General features: G+C 43.1%; 1 protein-coding gene and 1 long non-coding RNA gene across 2 annotated transcripts in view; one reads left to right on the top strand and one right to left on the bottom strand.

Moving 5' to 3' along the window:
• LOC307205904 overlaps window positions 1-6,704 on the bottom strand; it is a 260,341-nt gene that overhangs the window by 220,407 nt on the left and 33,230 nt on the right. The window lies entirely within an intron of this gene.
• MRPL9 (mitochondrial ribosomal protein L9) overlaps window positions 1-6,704 on the top strand; it is a 97,652-nt gene that overhangs the window by 3,805 nt on the left and 87,143 nt on the right. The gene's annotated exons all lie outside the window — the stretch shown is intronic.

The following is a 6,704-nucleotide window of genomic DNA, read 5'->3' on the forward strand; positions in this document are numbered from 1 at the left end:
TACCCGGCCCCACCAATATGGCGGCCGACATATGTCCCTAGCAAGGTCAAGTCATATGGAAGCTTCAAAAGAGGGCGGGTGCGGGAAGAATGGCAGATGAAGGTGATGGACTATATGGAACTGGCGGAAGTGACTGGCAGAATCCGAGACCAAGGAGAAGAGTCGGTGGAAGAAGATTGGAAGAAACAAAGTTTATCTACAGAAACATTGTAAAATTAAGGAATGTTAGAAGGATGTTGGAATGAAGTAATGTGGTTTTAGCAGAAATGATATAAAGGATTAAGTAAAAATGGATTGTTAATTGGTGAAAGAACAGAATGTAAAATTATAGTATATTAAGATAAATCATTAGGATAAAAATAAAGATGGAAAGGATTTGCTGAAATATCTAATTGAATTAGAATACAAAAAAGGGAGGTGTGAGGAGGTCAAGGAAATAAGCAAAGGAAAGAAAGTTATGTAAATGATTGATTTGTTGTTGTTTTTAATTATCTGCATCTTTTTTCGTGTGTTTTTTTTTCTTTGTTCTTGTATTGTTCTTTATTTTTTCTTTTTGTAACCTTTAAAATCTCAATAAAAATCTATTGGGGGGGGAAAAGAGGGCGGGTGGACTGGGAGATCCGGAGAGGAGGCGAAAGGAGGTCGTGCCGCGCTTCAGTTTAAATATCCTGTGGCCACACCCCTGACCACCCCAATTGGTCAGCTAGGGGCGTGATGCAGCCGGGAATCTCGGTGACGTGAGCGGCAGTCCTCCGCCCCCAATCCAGGTCACTGGGGGTCCCAGATGCCAGTTAGCAACACGCCCCCCCCCCCAGGGAAGGGGAGCAGATTTTGCAACTCCTGTCAAATTCTACACACACACACTATTGTCCTACAGACAATTGCTTAAGAACATCCTTGTTGCTTAAGAACATCCTTTAAAATGTCAGAAGTATGGATCGAGGTCTTTAGACCCGCATGGGAGAGCATTACTAAAAGCATCCTTAAAATTATAAAAACATGGAAAGGGAATTTATATCTCACAGTTGTCATCTCCTGAACGTCCCAATTGTGAAGCCTTAGCTAGTACAACCTGCCTGTGCCTGGCATCTTCCCTTAATACTCCAAATATTAGCTAAATTATAACATTTATTAATTAAAGAATTTAGGGGGATCTGTCCACTCACCCCAGAAACTTATAACAGTCACCTTTGACTTTTTCTGTAATTTCTGAACTCTAGGCCTTTAAGATTATAAGTATAGGAAGGAAATGAGTCATTTACATTCCACTGTTGTGTGTGTTTTGATGTTTTCTTAACATTCTTAAGTCTATTTCATAGTTCAGCAGAGCAGCTTGCAATGCTTTGAACGCTGGAAAGAAATTTAGCCAAGAGGCATTTGAGAGGAGCTCAGATTGAACTAGCAACTTAACTAGTCTGTTTCATAAAGGGTCGAATGTGAACTGGAATCAGTTCCTTTTGGGGCAGCTTGAACTTGAACTAGGATTCCCTAGCTGTTCCAGAGACCTTGTGTGTAGGATGACGAAACGCAGAGAGTGTTGGGACCCCCGGCGCCAGAATAAAGGGGATTACCACAAGCTTCCTTTGGAGAGACGCGAGAGGCTGCTCAACTCTGCCTGTCTCCCAGCGTGAACTTTGAGTCACCAGGTGTCATAGGGGCCCTCCCCATCTGGTTTTTTTTTAAAAGAAGACTCACAGTAGGTGGACTGGTTTTGGATCTGGCCCTCAGGTTAAAAGAAGTTCCCCATCCCTGATATTTTTTTTAAAGGCACAGCACAAAAGGAAAATGGATTGGGAGGGAAGAGAAAGAAAGCAAACTCAAGCCCAAGGTTCTTAGCTGCAATAAATTAGTATACGTAAATTTGTGGAAGATCATGGCCACTAGTCCCATCACCTCCTGGCAAATAGAAGGGGAAGAAATGGAGGCAGTGGGAGATTTTACTTTCTTGGGCTCCATGATCACTGCAGATGGTGACAGCAGCCACGAAATTAAAAGGCGCCTGCTTCTTGGGAGAAAAGCAATGACAAACCTAGACAGCATCTTAAAAAGCCAACAAAGGTCCGTATAGTTAAAGCTCTGGTTTTCCCAGGAGTGATGTATGGAAGTGAGAGCTGGACCATGTATGGAAGTGAGAGCTGGACCATAAAGAAGGCTGATGGCCAAAGAATGGATGCTTTTGAATTCTGGTGCTGGAGGAGACTCTTGAGAGTCCCATGGACTGCAAGAAGATCCAACCGATCCATTCTGAAGGAAATCAGCCCTGAGTGCTCCCTGGAAGGACAGATCGTGAAGCTGAGGCTCCAAGACTTTGGCCACCTCATGAGAAGAGACGACTCCCTGGAAAAGACCCTGATGTTGGGAATGATGGAGGGCACAAGGAGAAGGGGATGACAGAGGACGAGATGGTGGGACAGTCTTCTTGAAGCTACCAGCATGAGTTTGACCAAACTGCGGGAGGCAGTGGAAGACAGGAGTGCCTGGCGTGCTCTGGTCCAGGGGGTCACGAAGAGTTGGACACGACTAAACAACAAAATTTGTGGGGACATACTAAAAGGAATCAGGGAACACCTATTTGGGACGCCTTAAGCCCAGAGTGACTGGGCTGTTCTCCCAAAGAAATAACACCCATCTGGGCTGAAGCAATGAAACTCAGCAACAGATCCGCCTTGCCCTCTGTCATTTTGTGGGAAAATTTATTCCAAGTACAGTACCCATAGCGACAAGAAATCAAACGGATTGTGGGTGCCAAAAATGGCAGATTCCTCTTGACTGAAAGCCGTGCTGATGTAACATTGCTCATAATTCTCAGACATCTCTGCAAATCACTCCAGCAAACACTTTGCAAAATTATGGGGCTGTGTTATCCGACATTAATTCCACTCCGAGCAAACTAACTCTGGCCCATCCATTTCAGTGGGTCTCCTCTGAGTAGCTAAACACTGTTTAAGAGAGGAAAGAGGGGCAGCTTAATTCTGAATACAACCTAATACATTTTGTTCTAAAATTGACATGTTAATAGGCTTAGAATAAAAAAAATGTAAGCAATAACAAAAGAAATAAAGAAAGAAGGAAAAATCAGAATTTAACAAAAATAATTTATTATAGAATGCAAGGAAAAGAGGTAGAAAGAAATATAAAGAAGTTGAATTGCTGTGGAGGGAAGTAGAGGGTGGGAGGTGGGTTTTATAATTAAGTGTATAATTATGCATCTGTTGTAATTTAGGTATTATATTTTATGTGAGGGAATCATTGGGAATTTTGGTTATTATGTATATATGTTAAGTTTCAATAAAGATCTTTGAAAATTAAAAAAACAGAATTCTGAATGCAACGTGCATATTTTTGCATAGTCACACGCAGGCAAAAAAAAAACCGGACACTACTTAGATCCATTCATTTCAATGGGTCTACTCTGAGTAATAGCGCTTACCTGGACTCTGCCCACCTTATTGCTGGAGAGGGCGGTTAAGATGGGCAGTTTGATTTCGGATACAAAGCCCTTTTTTACGCACGCGTTAAGGAAATAAATAAAAGAAGCGCTTTCGCCCCCCCCCCCCGGCTCCCTTTAAAGATGCGTGACACATGGGGTTTTATTTCTTCATTTTGGGTGCGCCAGGAGGCTGCAGAGCCCAGGCGTGACCAGAAGAGGGCGCCGCATCAGAGACGGTGGTGCTGATGTTGGTACCCAATCTGCTGTTCCCAGAAGCGATTAAGGTTTCAGGCACCAGGAATAGAGATGCTTTGGGAGGAGGAGATAGAGGAGGCCGGAGGCTTTCTGCTTGTGATGGGCAATACTAAATGGATGTCCTGCCGGCTCCGCTGCCTCCTGTTTCCCACGCCCTCCCCAATTGATCTTAAAATGCTTTCCCTTTTTAGTTCAAGCTGTGCCAGAAGAGCATCTTCGTTCTCCAACTGGTGCGATGCTTCCTCTCCTCTGGCGAGACTCCAGCGGGCAGAGAGAGAGAGAGAGATCAGGTCCGACTTCCCGCACTGCAGGGGCGGGGTTGGGATGGATGACCTCAGGGGTTCCCTTCCAGCCCTGCGATTCCTTTGGAAGGAGAGCTCATCTAAGGCTTGATTTCGCCTCCGGCGGGGAATTCGACCCACAGGATCAAGGGGGTGGAGCGTCTCCCCTGTGAGGAAAAGCCTCTGGGATTATTTTTTTTTTAGCTTGGAAGAAAAGCGATTTTTTTTAAAAAAAATTGCACTTGATTTATTTATTATTAATGTTGCAATACATATATGAAATCTTTACATATTGATACATATACATAAGATTCGTAAATTCACACTTTCACATTTCATTATGTACCAACATTTATCCATTTCTTATTTCTTGACCTGTGTCTTCACCCAACCTTGTTATTATCTTGTAACTTTATTATTGAGATTGTAATTTTGTATCTTAATAATTAAACATTCATTCTTATATATCTGCTTAGCTTAGCTTAACTTAACTTTGTGAAATCAGTCTATACATATCAATAAATTCTTGTTGGAGCATCTTTTGGTCATGTATTCTTCTACACATAGGAAAAGCGATTAAAAAAAAACATAACGGGAGTTTACAAAATGATGCTTGACCTGCAGGAAGCGGGTGGAGGAAAGCTCTTCCTCCTCTCTCGTAAAACTAGGGAATGTGGACATTCAGCGAAGCAAAGATCCAGCACAGTCCTTCATAGCTGGACTATGGAACTCCCTGCCACATGAGGCAGTGATGGCTTTAAAAGAGAATTCTTGGTGGCATTGTAGGAGATGATATTGACAGACAGGGTTGTAAGCTGTTTTTATATGCAATGACAGCAGCAAGAATAATATTGGCACAAAAATGGAAGCAAGAAGAACTACCGACAAAAAAAGAATGGAGGATGAAATTGATGGACTATGCAGAATTAGATAAATTAACAGGAATGATTTGAAACCTGCGGGATCAGAGATTCTTAGAGGACTGGAGTAAATATATGAACTATCTGAAAAGTAATTGTGATGAACAGATTATGCTAATAGGACTGCAAGAAGTTGTGTAAGGTGGGTTTTCTTGAAATATTACAAGAAAGACTATGAAAAGAATTAAGGACAACTAAATGCAATATAGAAATTAAGAAATGCAGAATAAGTGATAAAGAACGGAAAATCATCAGAGGTGTTGACGGAAGTCTAAAACATTGTATAAGATGAGAAGATATGTTGTATGACTGTTGGAACTGATATGTTAAAAAATCAATAAAAAAATATAATAAAAAATAAAAGAGTATTCTTGGAGAAGAGGGCTTTTGATGGCATGATGGCTGTTCAGCCTCCGCAGATGCAGGCAGAAATGCTTCTGAATATCGTTGTTGTTGTTGTTTAGTCATTTAGTCGTGTCCGCCTCTACGTGACCCCCTGGACCAGAGCACGCCAGGCTCTCCTGTCTTCCACTGCCTCCCGCAGTTTTACCAAACTCATGCTGGTAGCTTCGAGAACACTGTCCCACCATCTTGTCCTCTGCCGTCCCCTTCTCCTTGTGCCCTCCATCTTTCCCAGCATCAGGGTCTTTTCCAGAGAGTCTTCTCTTCTCCTGAGGTGACCAAAGTCTTAGAGCCTCAGCTTCAGGATATGCCCTTCCAGTGAGCACTCAGGGCTGATTTCCTTAAGGATGGAGAGGTTTGATCTTCTTGCAGTCCATGGGACTCTCCAGAGTCTCCTCCAGCATTCTGAATATTGGTTGCATGAAACCACAGGAGGGGAGAGAGAGGTCTTGTCCTGGGGTGCTGCTTGCAGGCTCCCCGTTGCGGAATCTGTTTTGAGAAAAGGACAATGCACTCTAGGAGCCTGTCTTTAATCTGACTGAACGGCCAGACGCTTGTTATGTCCACTCAGTGCTTTTCTTCCCTGGGGAAAGGCAGAGGTACGCACACCCCTAAACATTTTGTGAATCTAAGTTTGGCCTCATCGGGGGGCAGTATTTCAATAGGAGTAGGGAAGTGAGAGTACCCCTAAACATTTTTTGAGGGGAGAAAAAAAAGCACTGTGTTCACTTCTGCAACTACTGTAGAAAGCTCCCTACTTGCCCTGCGTGGGAAATTTTTATTATCTTCTTCTGAGCCAGTACACGGCAATCATTGGTCTCCTGGGAGCACTTATACCTGTGCTAACGGAACAGAGTGTCCACGTTTTATTTATTTATTTCATAAAGTTTATACGCTGCTGGGTTGTTTATATACGTATTTAAAAAAAAGCTCAATGCAAAAAAAAAGATAAAGCAATAAGATTTGCCGCTAGGGAAAATTAACAGCAGGAGTGAAAGCCCTTAGGAAATAACAATAGATTTAAAAGCAGGTGAAGACCTGCATTAACTTTCTAAATGTCTGGGTAGGCAGATCTCCGTGGCTTCAGTTGCCCGTGCTCTGATGACCTCCCACTTGGACTACTGTAATGTGCTGTCCGTGGGGCTACCCTGGAAGACTGTCCAGAGGCTGAAGCTCGTATGGGACTCGGCTGCTAGGCTGTTAAGTGGGCAAGTGCATGCTGCTCCAGAGAAGCGGACACGGAGCAATGGATCTAAACTACAAGAAAGAAGATTCCACCTAAACATTAGGAAGAGCTTCCCGACAGTAAGAGCTGTTCGACAGTGGAATTTGCTGCTAAGGAGTGTGGTGGAGTCTCCTTCTTTGGAGGTCTTTAAGCAGAGGCTTGACAACCATATGTCAGGAGTGCTCTGATGG

This window comes from Podarcis cretensis (assembly GCF_951804945.1).
Source record: "Podarcis cretensis genome assembly, chromosome: 16".
Lineage (NCBI taxonomy): Eukaryota > Metazoa > Chordata > Lepidosauria > Squamata > Lacertidae > Podarcis > Podarcis cretensis.